At 42.7% G+C, this 16,062-nt stretch overlaps 1 protein-coding gene across 1 annotated transcript in view; it reads left to right on the forward strand.

Annotated features, from left to right (window-relative positions):
* The first annotated feature begins 15,482 nt into the window (after positions 1–15,482).
* The window catches only part of LOC113432379 (uncharacterized), a 58,373-nt gene continuing 57,793 nt past the window's right edge, over positions 15,483–16,062 (forward strand). Inside the window, exon 1 of the mRNA XM_087952903.1 lies at positions 15,483–15,551. The gene's annotated coding sequence lies outside the window, so the exon portion shown is untranslated. The remainder of the gene's footprint in view (positions 15,552–16,062) is intronic.

The following is a 16,062-nucleotide window of genomic DNA, read 5'->3' on the forward strand; positions in this document are numbered from 1 at the left end:
GTGGGTGCACTGAAAATGGTGGCTGCCTCTGGGAAATCTCCAAAAGGGCAGGCCAGGTATCCCCAGGCCATATGCAAAGTACCACTTGTGGCAGTATTGTGCTGTCTAGTGATGCCACTGCCGAAAAAACCCAATGCAGTCCCAGGCTGAATCAACAGAGGTATAGTGTCAGGACAAGAAGCAGTGGTAAGAGTTGCTTTACACTGTACTGGTGACAGCAGACCTAGAATATTGTGTCCAGTTCTGGTCACCATGATACAACCAATCCCATGTTGCTATGATTCTATAAACTGCTTCTAAAAAAGAAGCAGTTTAGAAAATAGGACCACAGTAGCACCATAAATGTACTTGTGGGAAAGGGATTTTTTTTAAAGGGTTGTTTTATTCAAAATATTAATATACAGTTCATACTCCAAAAACAAACAAATTTTTCAAAATCAAAAGGATAGAAAAAACATATAAAAAGAAAAAAATGTACATTAAAAAAGAGAAAAACAGATTTACTTTTATTATCCCCCCACTAAAATATTCATAAACATATTGGAGCAATATTAGGTTTCCTCCCCTTCTGAAGCAGGCCCAAAATTTATAAAATTCTACTCTAATTGACAACCAATTCAACATTCATCTATCTATGATCTATAAAGGCATTGTAATTAACAGGTGAACCAACAACAAAGTTAAACATCAAAGCACCTTGTTAACAATCTACTATTCTGTTTAATTTGTATAAAGTTTATAAGATTTATTTACCATAAATCACCAGAATCATTGTCTCTGATTTGTCTGGGATGATATATCTTTGTTTGATTCTTATTAATAAAACTTTTTCTTAAAATTTAAGTTGAGAACAATAAGACAACAGTTGTGTCTTATTCCCCCAAATCCTAAAACCTCTTGGTCGATCCATTTTCCAAATTGTTTTCCAGTTAGACATGGTTAGGTCCATTCTCCAGTCTTCTTATGAAAGTTCAGTTCATCATGAATCGAGTCAATTAATTCCAAATCTGTAGGAGGAGCCACATCCGCTTCAGCCTTCTCCAAAGAAACCTGCAGTTTCCAAACCATGTTGAGGGGTCTTTTAAAAAGCGACTGTGCTCCCCGTGGGAGCTTCTTGGGAAGAGCTCAGGCTCACAAAGCCATTCATTTGTGTGCTCTCATAATCCCAAACTCCTCCATCAGTCCCAGAAGAAGGGGACCTCCCAGAGCAGAAATGTTTTTTCTCACCAAGATCCTTTACATCCTTCTGGGTAATATACAGCTAGACAAGAAAAGAATTATTTCGGTTGCAGTGCTGCAGCAGGGTGGGGAGAGAAGAGCAAGCTCTGCTCTCTCATCCCCAATCTGCACTTTTGGAGGCCCTGGTGAGGGGCACATAGACCCTGGAGGGGAAGACGAAGGTGTGAGGAAGCCCGAGGAGAAGTTTGACGGCAGTTGACAGCTTCGAGGGAGACCCCATTTGCTCTGACGTGTGAATGATCGGCCATCTCGATGGCAGACCGAAGCCGCAGCGCTTTAGCCCAATGAGGAAAATACCAGAGCATGAACAGCGTTTTTGGCATCACTTGACTGATTGAACTTGGAGTGAAAGAGGCGGAAAGTGAAAGTGGAGGAGAGAAATGGCAGAGAGAGACGGCAGAACTGTGAGTCTTAAATAAGAGGACGGAAGTCCGAAGGGAAATGGCGATCCGGCGGTGAAAGCAAGGAACTCTTTAAGACAGAGATCGAAGCCAATTTAGTTGATTAAAGATTGACTGGTGTTTTGGATTTGTTCTGATAAATTTGGAGTTGATTTAGACTGATTATTTAAAAATTTGGAGTTTAACTTGATGGATCTGTGACTTGTAAAAGAAGAACAGTGGAAAAAAAAGTAAGAGACAGGACTGAACCCAAGAACGAAAGTGACATTTTGAGATTATACAGAGAGAAGAGAAGCTGAGGTAACAGACTGTGACTAAACAAAATGTGAACAGACAGGGAAAGGAAAGTGATTGAATATTACTGGACTTCTTTTCACAGAATATAATTAGTAAAACAACATTTTGATTAAGGTTTGATTGAATTTATTAAGAATTTAAAAGTTTAAATGACATGAAATTGTGAAGACTGGTGAAATAGTTGTATAAGAACAATTTATAGTAAATATATTTTAGGCTATTATACCCTTTCTCTCTTTTCTTTCTCATTTTGATATTATCCTTCCTATCATCCCTTTTGCTCTCTCCCTTCTTTATGTTCTTTAATTTTGGTGATTCAGTTAGTTTCAGATTCTATAAAAGATTGAATCAAATCTAAATAATTTAGAATATCATAAGTTGGAAAAGATATTTATATTCTAAGGAAAACTACTGAATAGAATTAACAACAAAAGAAAAATTAAATAGTGAATGGTAAATTGGGAAGATATCTACAATAAAGTTAGGAATATGACCAGTACTACAACAATGAACTTGAAAGGGAAAAACCCGATGTCAATGTCTATTGCATCTCCAGCAGGCAAAAAAACAAGAGAAGGAACGCTGAACATGGAAAAGACGAGCAACATGGCCAACATGCAGATGATTCAAGCAACATTAACAGCTATTCAGGAAACGATGCTTAAAATGCAGGAGACAATGGTAAATAACCATACAGATATGAAGACGGAAATGGGTGAAATGAAGGGTAAGATTCAAAATTTAGAGGAGAAGATGGGAACAATCCAACAGACACTGGAGAAAAATGAACAAAGAATATAGAAACCAAAGCTGAACAAACAGATAAGAGATTGGAAGGGATGGATAGGAAAGTAATAGAGATGAACAGAGATTTAGAAGATTCGATTATCCATCTCGAAATGGAACGTGCAGCATTCTATTTGAGGTTCCAAAATGTATTGGAATCCAAAGACGAAGACCTGGGAGACATAATGTTCCACTTAATAGCAGAGGCATTGCAAAGGGACCAACAGGAAATAGTGAAAGAATTGGATGAGGTCTACCAAATCCATACAAACTACGCCAGACAAAACAAGCTGCCTAGAGAGGTCCACATCAGGTTCACCAGAAAAAATGTAAGAGATATTGTATATAGAATCACAAAGGAGGAACCGATGGTGTATAAAGAAAAAGAGATCACGACCTTGAAACAAATTCCGAGGCAGGTAAGAGAGTTGAGGAAGGACTACAGATCTCTGGCGATACTCCTGAATAAACGAAACATCTGGTTCTGATGGCTGGTCCCTGAAGGAATGCTGGTGACGTGGCAAGAAAGAAGAGTAAAAATTAATAGTATTGAAAAGGTGCAAGAACTTTACGATCAATTGATGGAAATAGAGGAAGAGGGGAGCAGCAAAGAAGAGTCAGAAAGTAAGAGTCAGGAGGACCAACAAGAAGATCAGCAACAGGGAATACAGGAAATGGACCAAGAAGAGAGAGGCAAAGAAAAGAGAGAATACCCAAGGAGAGAAGGACTAAGAATAAGACCCCAAAGAGAAGCAAGAACCTACAGAAGATTTAGGTAGACTCAGAATTAACAATGAAGAAGAGATTAAATTACTTTCAATAAACATCAACGGATTAAACTCCCAGATCAAGAGGAAACAAATATTAACCAAACTAACTAAACAAAACATCGATATTATATGCCTACAGGAGGTAAATATCCAAAAACAACATAAAAAATATCTAGAATATCCCAAGTTGGGTGTATTATTTACAGCATTGGCAGATCAAAAGAAAAGGGGAGTAGCAATTTACGTTAAAAAAGGGATAAATGCAAAAAAAATCTATGCAGATGAACAAGGCAGAATTTTAATAATATAAATTAATTTACATCAAAAACAATTACTATTGGTGGGGATATACGCCCCTAATGATAACCATAAGAAGTTTTATAAGGGACTATATGATAAAATAATTTGTGTAGGTGAAGAAAATATTTCCTTGATAGGGGACTTTAATGCCATTGTTGATGTTAAAAAAGACTACATTAGTGTGGAAGGGACTAGGAAGAAAAAAAAGAGAATTCTACCAAAAAAAATTTTGATTTAACACATGAGACCAATTTGGAAGATATATGGAGGAAGAGGAATCCAAATGAGAAGAAATACATGTTTTATTCTAGTCCACAAAAATCATGGTCCTGAATCGATATGGTATGGGTTAATGGGGCAATCGAGAAAGATATTAGTGAAGTAGAGATAATGTCTAATGTATGGGCTGATCATAGCCCGGTTAAAATTACCGTATTTGCCGGCGTATAAGACGACTGGGCGTATAAGACGACCCCCCAACATTTCCACTCAAAATATAGAGTTTGTTATATACTCGCCGTATAAGACTACCCCCTCTTCCACACACCTTCCACTTTTGCACTTTTTTTTTTTGACACACTTTTCTGCTTTGGACAATTTTGAAATGAGCTAATCCAATTTTGAACCAAGAATATGCAAATAGCTATGGAGTTTAGAAATGAGTTTTAAAAATATTTTTCATTGCTTACCATTAAGCGTAAAATATGTTGTAAATAAAATGAGAACACAGGAAACGTTCTCTTCTCAATACAGCTGATCTCTCTCTCTCTCTCTCTCTCTCTCTCTCTCTCTCTCACACACACACACACACACACACACACACACACACACCAAAAACCCGGACACTGAAAAGGCTGCCAAGGAACAGTATATTCAATGCCTTCTCTTTAATCAAGAAACAAGGAATTCCTTAGAATCTTTTTTTTCCCCAAGTGGCCCTCTTTAAAAAAAAAAATGGAGGTAACACTTTCATTCAAAAAGTCTTCCAGTATCTGGAGTCACTCAGACATATTGAAGTGAGGCAGGAGAGTAAGTGAAATTTGAAATGATCCAGCTACCGTTTTCTTCCCTCCCGCCCGAAGGCCATTATCTCCACGTCAAAACGAACGAGGAGGCAAAGAAGCCAAACATGCTAAAAAGGATCTCTTTATTTTCCTACACAAGGTCACACCTACTTTTCCGCATTCAAAGGACAACCTCTCCTCACCACCACCACCACACACACACACACACCCCAATACCCGCAAACAATGTTCTGGGCATTAATCACCATTGCTACATTAACCTGGTAAATTTATACCCTGCCTCCCCCAGTGTTGCTTTGACGGCAGGATTTCACACAGCGGGGCGCTCGCTCTCTTCTCCGCTCTCCCACCATTCGCACATGTTGGAAGTACCGTAAAACCTGATAACCCACCCGGGGCTCCCCATCCTTAACCTACAGCCGCCCGCATGCAAAACCTGCGTGCAAAAAGAAAAAAAGAAAAGAAAAGTACGCCGCACGTGAGGATCTTCGAATCCTCTCCTCCCCACACTGCTAAGGAAGGAAGAGGGGGAAAGGTTGCGCAGCGCGTGGCGAGTGACACCTGCCACACACACACACACACACACACACACACACCGCTCCCCCCAGCCTCCCTCCCGGCTGCAACTCAAGCTCGAAGTGGGAGTCGGAGTCCTCCCGGCGTATAAGACGACCCCCCCACTTGGAGGCATGTTTTTCAGGGCAAAAAAGTCATCTGAAACTAACTGAATCACCAAATACGGTACATGGAAAGGACATAGTAACAGGAAAAGGAGATGGATATTAAATTCATAAATAACAAAGGAAAAAGAATATATCTCAAGAATTAAAAATGAATTAGAAATATTCTTTAAGGTTAATTTAAAACAACATACTAGTTTACAAATTTTATGGGACGCTGCAAAGGCCTTCGTAAGAGGCATATCAATAGCCTATATAGCTAAGAAAAATAAAGAAAAATGGAAGAAACAGAATGAATTACAAGAAAGGATTTAAAAAATTGAATATGAGCTCCAAAAAGACCCCAAAAATATGGAAGTTAAGAAAGAAATAGGGATGATTAGATGTGAACTAAATTTGATAGATATTGAGGAAAATGCACGTAACTTGAAAACTCATAAACATAATTTCTTTGAATCAGCAAATAAACCAGGAAGGTGGTTGTCCCATAAATTAAAAATAGAGAAAGAGAAAAGATTAATTCAGCAACTCAAGGATGAGGAAGGGACAGTGTATTATCAGATGGAGGAGAAAAAGAGAATTGTGCAAAGGTATTTTGGCGAGCTTTATAAGCAAAAAGAAGTTATGGAAGAAAACATTAGATACTACTTGGAGGGAAACGGTCTGAGTCCAATCTCAGAAGAAAACAGAGAAGTACTTAATAAAGAAATAACATTAACAGAGTTACAAAAGGCGATACAAAAACAAAACAATAACAAAACACCAGGCCCGGATGGTCTACCAGGTGAACTATACAAAAATTTGTTCTGTACAGTCATTTGCATACTTGTAAACGCCGCACGGTGATTGGTCAAGACGCACGGCGAGCTGATTTGCCGAGCGAGCCGCACTGATTGGCCCGCCGCGAATCTCCCACGATTGGTGGAAACTAATCGTGGGAGATTCAAAGCGGTGTCATTGGCTGCGGCCGCCCCAGCCAAAGAATAAAAGCCACCGTTTTTCCCTTTTGGAGCTGAGCCAATCTCGGAGCAAATAAAGAGCTGAAACTAAGTCACTGGCTCCGAGTCTCTTTTCCGCGACGGACACTACACTGGCGACGAAGGTGGGATCCCAAGCCTGATCCCCGAAAACACGTGTCCGGAGGAAACAAGACCGACGAGATGGCCAGCATCGCCCCACCAGGGCCATTCAACCCAGCTACTGAGGATTGGGAATCGTACACCGACCGATTCCTGATGTTCCTCGAAAGTAGCAACCTAAAGGACGCGAATGGGCAGAAGTAAAGAGCCGTTTTCCTAACACACTGCGGGCCCGCGGTGTTTAAGATGGCGAAAGCCCTCGCGAAACCCGAAGTCGTGAAGACGATGGACTGGGCCGATCTCGAGCCATTACTCCGAAACCACTATGCCCCCACCGTGCCCACCCTCATCAGGCAGCATGATTTCTACCGGAGAGACCAGAGCGCGGGCGAGAGCATCAGCGATTTCGTGGCTGACCTGCGAAACCTCGGGGGCATGTGTGGCTTTACGGACATGGACGAGGCACTCCGAGACCGCGTCGTCCTGGGGCTCAGAGATCCGGTCCTACAAAGCCGACTGATGGCAAAAGGCGACATCGCCCTCGCCGACGTTCTCGCATCAGCGGCTCGAATGCGGAGACCCACCGCGACCACCGGTGCAGGCACGGCCACCGAAACACGCGCCGAAGCAAGCCTCCGGGAGACTACCACCACACACCATGGCGACCTCGACTCCGGTTCCGACACCACAGATGAGGAAGAGGACATCCATCGACTCCAGACGGAATGAGACTGGCGCGATCGGCGGAGTCGTAAGTCGAGACCGCAATGCGCCGGGTGCGGGGGCGACCACCCTCGATCGGAGTGCCGATTTTTCGAGGCGATATGTCGGCACTGAGATAAAAGAGGACACATCGCCCGGGTCTGCCGACTTAAGAAAAACTACAGCCCCCGGCGGAGAGACAACAGCAACCGGAGACGAGACGGCACCCCCCCGCAGGCCCAGAGACCGCCAATCCGAAAATTGGTGGAACAGAGATGGACGGGGCCGCCGAAATGGCGAGGACCGGCAGAGAGAGGAAACCCACCAGACGGTCGTCATCGGCCATTCATCCAGCGAAGACGCCCGGAAGGTATATGTGGAAGTGAGCATCGAGGGCGAGCCATGCAAGATGGAGGTGGACTCCGGATCCTACCTCTCCATGGTTGCATGGCGGGAAATCAAGCGCCTGGTGCCCAAAATCCAGAGAAGGGGACTGGAAAGCCAGAAACTAATCCTCAAGGACTACCAAGGAAATCGCATCCCGGTAGTCGGAACAGGACAATTCGAGATAACCTTCAAGGGGCGCACAGCAAGGCTTCCCCTGACGATCGTGGACTGAGACCGCCCCAGCCTTTTGGGACTGCAATGGTTCGCGCCACTCGGAATCGAAGTGACGGGCATCGATCACATCGGGGAGGCCGATTGGGAAGAACAACTCGCAAGGGACTTCCAGGAAGTGTTCGACGGCACCCTAGGCAAGTACCGAGGCCCCCCCATTTCCTTCAGCCTAGACCCCAGCGTTCCCCCAAGATGCCTAAAACCACGGCGGGTAACTTTCGCACTCCGGCCCAAGATCGACGAGCAAATAAACAAGCTCGTCAGTCAAGGGGTTCTCGAACCAATTGACCACGCCCGGTGGGAGACCCCCATAGTCACCCCAGTCAAGCCCGATGAGTCGGTGAGAATCTGCGGGGACTATAAGGCCACCCTCAACTGCGCATTACAACAGAGCGCCTATCCCGTCCCAGTAGTGCAGCATCTCCTACACTCACTGGGGGGGGGGCAAGGTTTTTGCGAAACTCGACCTGGCGCAAGCATACCAACAACTGCCGGTCGACGCAGAAACCGCCGAGGCGCAAACCATAGTAACCCACTGGGGGGCTTTCCACTGTAAGAGACTCCAGTTTGGAGTCAGTGTGGCACCAGGAATATTCCAGAGCCTCATGGAGAGACTCCTGCAAGGAATCAAGGGGGTGGTGCCCTACTTCGACAATGTACTGGTGTCGGCAACCAATCAAAAAGAACTGGAGGGTCGCCTGAGGGAGGTCCTAACGAAATTCAAAAATGCGGGGCTGAAGGTTAAAAAGGAAAAATGCCAATTACATACCGAGAGGGTCGAATTCCTAGGGTACCTGTTAGATCGGCACAGAATTCACCCAACCGAAAAAAAAATCAGAGCAATCAAGGAAGCCCCCAGGCCGAAAAATAAAACGGAACTACAGGCATTTCTAGGGCTGCTTAATTTCTATAATGTTTTCCTGCCACAGAAGGCGACTGTGGCAGAGCCTTTGCATAGGCTCTTGGACAAGGCGGCCCCGTGGACTTGGGGGAAACGTGAGGAGGCCGCCTTCAACAAACCCAAGGACCTACTCACCTCGGATGCTGTCCTCATCCAATACAACGAGACCCTACCGCTAGCTGTCACATGCGACGCATCACCCTTCGGCGTCGGCGCCGTCCTCAGCCACACTCTCGCCAACGGAAAAGAAGCACCCATCGCCTTTTTCTCAAGGACCCTCACCAAACCGGAAAGGAACTACAGCCAGCTGGACAAGGAGGCCCTGGCTATCGTTGCCGCCGTCAAAAGATTCCACAAATACATCTACGACCAGACGTTCACCATCGTCACCGACCACAAGCTGCTGCTGGGAATCCTGGCAGGGAACAGGGCCACCCCGAACATTCTATCTCCAAGAATGACAAGGTGGTCCGAATTCCTTGCCGCCTACAGTTACCGGCTCACACACGGTAAGACAATCATCCACGCAGACGCCCTGAGCCGCACGCCGCTACCTGACTTGGACACCGACCCAGCACCCACGACGACCACCCTTAGCATAGAGACTCTGCCCGATCTACCCGTAACCGCGTCAGACATTGCCCGTGAAACTAATAAAGACAAACGGCTGGCGCGAGTGTTACATTGGGTAGAGAAGGGGTGGCCCGAAAAAGACATTGACGAAACATTCAGGACATTCCGGAACCGGCAAACAGAGCTGTCATTACAAAAAGGTTGTTTACTGTGGGGGGACAGGGTTGTTATTCCGGAAAAATTACAGGGAAAGGTATTGGAATTGCTGCATGAGGGACACCCAGGCATCGTGCGGACTAAAGCGTTAGCCAGAAGCTACGCATGGTGGCCAGAGATAGACAAACGGATCGAGGCTTGGGTGGCAGAATGCAACCGATGCCAGGAAACCAGGCCTAGCCCCCCTGCTGCCCCAATCCTGGAATGGGAAACCCCCAGGGGACCATGGTCCAGGATTCACATAGACTTTGCCGGACCCACGAAAGGACACACCTTCCTCATTACGGTAGATGCTTACTCCAACTGGTTGGAGGTAAGCAACATGAAAACTACCACCACGGAGGCCGTCACCAAAGAACTCAGCAAGCTATTCGCAACCCACGGCCTCCCAGACGTTATCGTATCCGACAACAGGCCCCAATTTACCTCGCTAGAATTCGAAAAATTCCTAGCGGAGCGGGGGATACGCCACGCATTGACAGCGCCGGCACATCCGGCGGCAAACGGGAGGGTGGAACGGATGGTTCAATTTACAAAAAAAAACAATCCAGAAAATAGAAAACGGGGAAATCCAAGAAAAAATAAATAAAATGCTTTTGATACAACACATAACCCCGAACACAACAACTAACAAAAGCCCGGCAGAACTATTACTGGGGAGGAAATTAAGGTCCCCATTAGACAGACTGCACCCCACATACAACCCAGAAAAAACCCCAAACTCCTCAAGCAAAGAACGAACATTTAAACCAGGTGACACAGTATACGCAAGGAACCTTACTGGGGACCCACTTTGGATACCAGCAACCATAACCCAAGTGACAGGTCCCCGCTCGTACCGTTTACAGACAACCGACGGACGAGCATGGAAACGACACATTGACCAATTAAGGTCAAGAACAACCACGGGAAACACAACCGGCACGCAAACAGACACAGACACATACCCAGAAAAAGAAGGGGACCCCCCCAACACAAACCAAGAGGGGAGGGAAGACCCCAAGAACCAACCCACACCAGAAAGAAACTGGGAATACTCACCAACAAGCAGCCAGCCCGAAGCCTCACCAGGAAGAAGCAGCCAGGCCAGCTCAACCAGCCCAGATAGACCAGGCGGGAGCGGCAACAACCGCAGCTCAACCAGCCCGGGTAGACCGGGAGGGAGCTGCGACGAAAGGCCCGGCTCACCATTCCAGACGGTTCCACCGACGAAGCAGAGAGCAACACAGAACTAACCTGCGCAGGTCAAGTACCAACTAACCTGCGCAGGTCAAGTAGACAAGTACGAAGCCCCGCCTACTTACAGGACTACGTTACGTAGGACCATACCAAGAGGGGAGAGGTGTTCTGTACAGTCATTTGCATACTTGTAAACGCCGTGCGGTGATTGGTCAAGACGCACGGCGAGCTGATTGGCCGAGCGAGCCACACTGATTGGCCCGCCGCGAATCTCCCACGATTGGTGGAAACTAATCGCGGGAGATTCAAAGCGGTGTCATTGGCCGTGGCCGCTGCGGCCAAAGAATAAAAGCCGCTGTTTTTCCCTTTTGGAGCCGAGCCGATCTCAGAGCAAATAAAGAGCTGAAACTAAGTCACTGGCTCCGAGTCTCTTTTCCACGACGGACACTACAAAATTTATCTGAAATATTTGAACCAATATTACTGGAACTATATAATGAGGCATTAATGCAAGCTAGTGTTCCGAGGTGCAGGTCCGAGGCATACATCTCCTTATTTACAAAAGATGGCACCGATCAACAACTAATTGTGAACTATAGGCCAATCTCGTTGCTAAATATGGATTATAAGATATTTATGACAATATTGGCAGAAAGAATGAAACCAATTTTGAGTGAACTTATACATAATAGGAATGGTTTCCTGCCGAATAGATAAATTAAAAACAATATTAGGACAGTACTAAATTTGATTGAATACTACAAAGCTCACCCAGAAAAACAGGCAGTTTTAATTTTTTTAGATGCACAAAAAGCATTCAATAATCTCAATTGGAAATTCATACTATATCAAATTAAAAAGCTGAACTTTGGCACATATAGAAAAAACATTACAAGAAATATACTCAAACCAAAAAGCAAGTGTATTATTAAATGGAGATCGCGCTGAAGATTTTGAAATTGCAAAAGGAGTGAAACAAGGGTGTCCATTATCGCCTCTGTTATTTATTTTGTTTTTAGAAGTGTTGCTAACTGCAACCAGATAAAATCCACAGATACATGGAATTAAAATTAGAAATGAGGATTATAAAGTTCGGGCATTTGTGACTTAGTATTTATAGTGGAAGATCCAATGAATTTGGGACCAATATTGTTGCAACAAATAGAAAAATTTGGGGAGGTGGCAGGATTTAAAATAAATAAGAATAAAACTAAGATGATAGTCAAAAACTGTACAACAAAACAGAAAGTAGAATTAGAAAACATAATGGGACTGCAAATAGTAAAAAAGGTGAAATACCTGGGAATTTGGATATCACCCAGATGCTCATCATTAAAAGAGGACAATTATGTTAAACTGATTAAGCAAATCAGAAAAGAATTGGAATTATGGGCCAAATTGAAACTGTCTATATTAGGAACAATAGCAACGTTGAAAATGAATACTTTACCAAAACTAATATATCTATTCCAAATGATTCCAATTAAATTAGGGAAATATTTCTTTACAGAACTAAATAAAATGACATCCAAGTTTGTCTGGTTGGGCAAGCGGCCACGTATTAAAATGAAACTATTACAAGATAATAGGAGCAGAGGCGGTCTTGGACTACCAGAATGGGAGCTTTATTACCAGGCAGCGGTGTTGAGTTGGATTAAGGATTGGGTTAAATTAAGAGACAAGAGAATCTGAACATAAGGACGACATGACCACCTGATAGGTTAGTATGTATTTTTGTGGGAAAACAAAAGTAATATATATACCTATTTCAATCAACACCTAATAAGAGACTCATTGATTACAATTTGGAAAAAAATCATAGGTAAACACTATATGGAAATCCCACGATGGCTGTCAACCATGAAAGCCATAATACATCCAAATAGATTAGACCTACAGAAAATGATAAGCTATGAAGAATTATTAGAAAGTCAAGGGAAATTAAAATCAAACCAAGAACCGAAGGAAAATGGAATTATAATCAATTGGTGGCCATTTTTGCAAATTCAAAATAAATATAAAAAAGACTCAAAAGATTTAGGATTTGACAAAGGGCAGAACCAATTAGATAAAATATTAATGGGACCAGAACAAAAACTTATAACTAAAATGTATAAATATTTATTAGATTTCAAAATGGAAAAGGAAATAGTCAAAAGCACAATGATTGCATGGGCACAAAATTTTGGATACACCGTAGAATTAGAGGAATGGGAGAAAATATAGAACATAAATTATAAGTTAACGCTGTCTGTAGCATACAAAGAAAACATGTATAAAATGTTTTATAGATGGTATTTAGCTCCAATGAGATTGGCAAAAATCTACCCCAACATGAGTCCCAAATGTTGGAAGTGCAAAAAGGTTGATGGTACATTTTATCACATGTGGTGGCTGTGCCCCGAGGTCAGGACATACTGGATTCAAATTAAAAATTGGTTAAAAGAGATTACTGGCTATCAGATTGAGCTCAGACCAGAATCCTTCCTTTTAGGAATCATCAAAGAAAGATTACCAAAAGAAGTAAAATACTTAGTGTTACATATTACAACAGCCGCCAGAATAGCCTTTGCGCAGGTATGGAAAACACCAAATACCCCTAATGAAAAACTAATAATACACAAAGTAACAGAAAGTGCTGAGATGAATATGCTAACAATGAAATTGAAAGAAAAAGATGACTCTGAATTCTTTACAATTTGGAACAATTGGTATAAATGGCTAACAAATAGAACCAAGAAGTGAGACAAAAATGTTAATTGAAACAATCCTTAAGAAACTAAAATACAATTTTGTAAATTATATAAAGATATAAGAATAGTAATTATAGTTAAATATATTATATAGTAGTATACAAATGCAATACAATGTATTATGATACTGAAAACCAAAATCCTGTATAGATGCCAAGAACGTTGTTGATACCATGATGTTTTACGATGTAAAAAAAGAAAATTAATAAAAAATATATTTTTTAAAAAAGAAAAGAATTATTTCCCTCCCAGTGATGTTTCCAGCAAATGACATCCATTGCAAATGGATTTATTTTCTGGATGTAGTAGTGACAGTTCTCTGTCAGGGAATTATGCAGCAAGTTTCCAAATTAAATCAGAGACACTGAGGTAAATTTGTAGTTTTATATGAATGAATACATTTAGCATATTTACAGCAAATAAAATGGTCAGGAACACACAAACATCCCGAGGTAAATCCAAATAGGATACAGAGCACACAGAAGGAAAAAAAGCAGGAAAAATGTGAAACTCCCCCTTTACACCTACAGCAACCAATCATAGCGTAGATTGCCTCATGAAGGAACCAGCACTCTCCAACCAATCAACTTAGAACTTCCTGTTCTTGCCCATTGTACAATGTTTCTGTTCCAGCTACTACATTTAATATCCTAACACCCCTCCAATTTATAGCTGGACAGCATTGAAACCAAATTATTTCACAAGATCTTTATGTTTTTGGTATACTTAATGGTTTTGTCATGAGGTCAGCTAAATTATTTTCTGGTGGACAATATATTATGTCTATTACATTTTCTTTCCCTGCTTCCCTGACATTACATTATTTTATGTCAACATGCTTCTTTCTGATTTTTACTCGCACCTGTTGCCATTTGTATACATGTTGTGTTATCTTCAAATATTGTTGTAACTCCTTTCTCTTCAATATCCAAATTCTTTATTAACCATATTCACCATGTCATCTCTGAACACAATTCTGAGAATGCTATGAATTGCGCTGTAGCTATGGAAATGGCAACTGTTAACACAGTATCCTTTTAATTCCTAACCAGCATTGTTGTGTAGGTTGTAATGTGCGGTGGTTTAAAATATTGACTGATTTGGTAATATTTGGCCACAGTATGTGATAAATACTTCATCACAAATCTCCTAGGACTGCCTGATAGATTTCCGGATTACAGATTGTTCTATTTTTGATGATTTGCTAATCTGGTGTCTTGGAAGTTTGCACACTTCCACAACCATCCATATTTTTAAAGAATTGTTCTATGTTCTTCTTTTGACTTAGAACATACCCTCTTTCTTGTAATTTCTGGTTTGTACTCCAAAGTAGTTCTACAATGAACTATTGCAGGAACTGGATATATCTAGTCTAACACAGAGAAGTCTGGAGTTACATCATCTGAGGGGCTGAAACAGAAAAAAGGGGGTGGACCTATTCTCCAATGCCCCTTAGACCAGCACAAAGAGGAACAGCGATCCAACCTAGAATCAAGAAGAATTTTCCTTTCAGAGAACAATCAGTGGAAATGTTTTGCCTCTACAAGTTGTGGGTGCTCCATCAATGGGGTTTTTAAGAGGGGATTGGGCAGCCATTTGTCTGGAACAGAATAGGGTCCTCTGCTTGGGGAGTTGGTCTCTTCCAACTCTATTAAATTCTGTAAGAGCTTCATAAACATTTAGGGCTCTTTTGTGTCACAGTTTATTATTTCACATGGATCAGTTGCAAAGATGGATTGCTAGGACTGGAAACGACTTGATAGCACTTAATCAGTGAAAACATCTTACAAACATGTTAGAGACAGACGACCGTGTTCTTTTGCCTCCTATCGGGAGATGGCAGTCACTTATCAGTGACTAGAAAGCCCTTAATGGTCGTCTGTGGTGGAGCTTAAACGAGTTAAAACCATCGAGCTAGAAAGCTAGAAAGGATGGGAGGAGAGGAGCTGCTTCTTCCGGATCACTCATGGAAAGAAGGTGGTGTGCAGAGTAGTTTTTCTGCTCTTCCCAGGGTGGAAGCAGCAGCTGGAAGGTGAGTTGAGGTCAGGTGGGAGGAGAGGCTGGGAGCAAGTAGGGCTGTTGGGTTTTCTCCGGGATGTGGAAGCAGAGAAGCAACTAGGCTGAAGCATATCAGCTGCTGCTACGTGTTCCTTCCCTCCCCAGATTTTGAGTCCACTGGTGCTCCAAGCTTTAACAGTGGTGGCTGCAATTTTCTGCTGGTGGGAAGATTTTAAAAATCCTCCTTCAAATTAAGCTTAATTCCTTGGGAAGAGCTTGCCTCCAAAAGTTGTGAGTTCTTCACCATTGAAGGGTTTAAAGAGGGGACGGGACAGCAATTAATCAGGAATGATATAAAGTCTCCTGCCTGAGCAGGGATTGGACTAGAAGACCTCCAAGGTCCCTTCCAACTGTTATTCTCTTATGGACCTGCTGTTTTCCTGGCAACAATATCGGACTGATCTTCTTCTGATCTCTTCTGAGATGTTTTTTTTTTAACTTCCACGTGTAGCCAACAAGCACTGTATTTCCTATTCGTGCCCCAT

This window comes from Notechis scutatus, chromosome 2 (genome assembly GCF_049901735.1).
Source record: "Notechis scutatus isolate UNSWTSFEM ecotype Mainland chromosome 2, rNotScu1.2, whole genome shotgun sequence".
In the NCBI taxonomy this organism is placed as follows: domain Eukaryota; kingdom Metazoa; phylum Chordata; class Lepidosauria; order Squamata; family Elapidae; genus Notechis; species Notechis scutatus.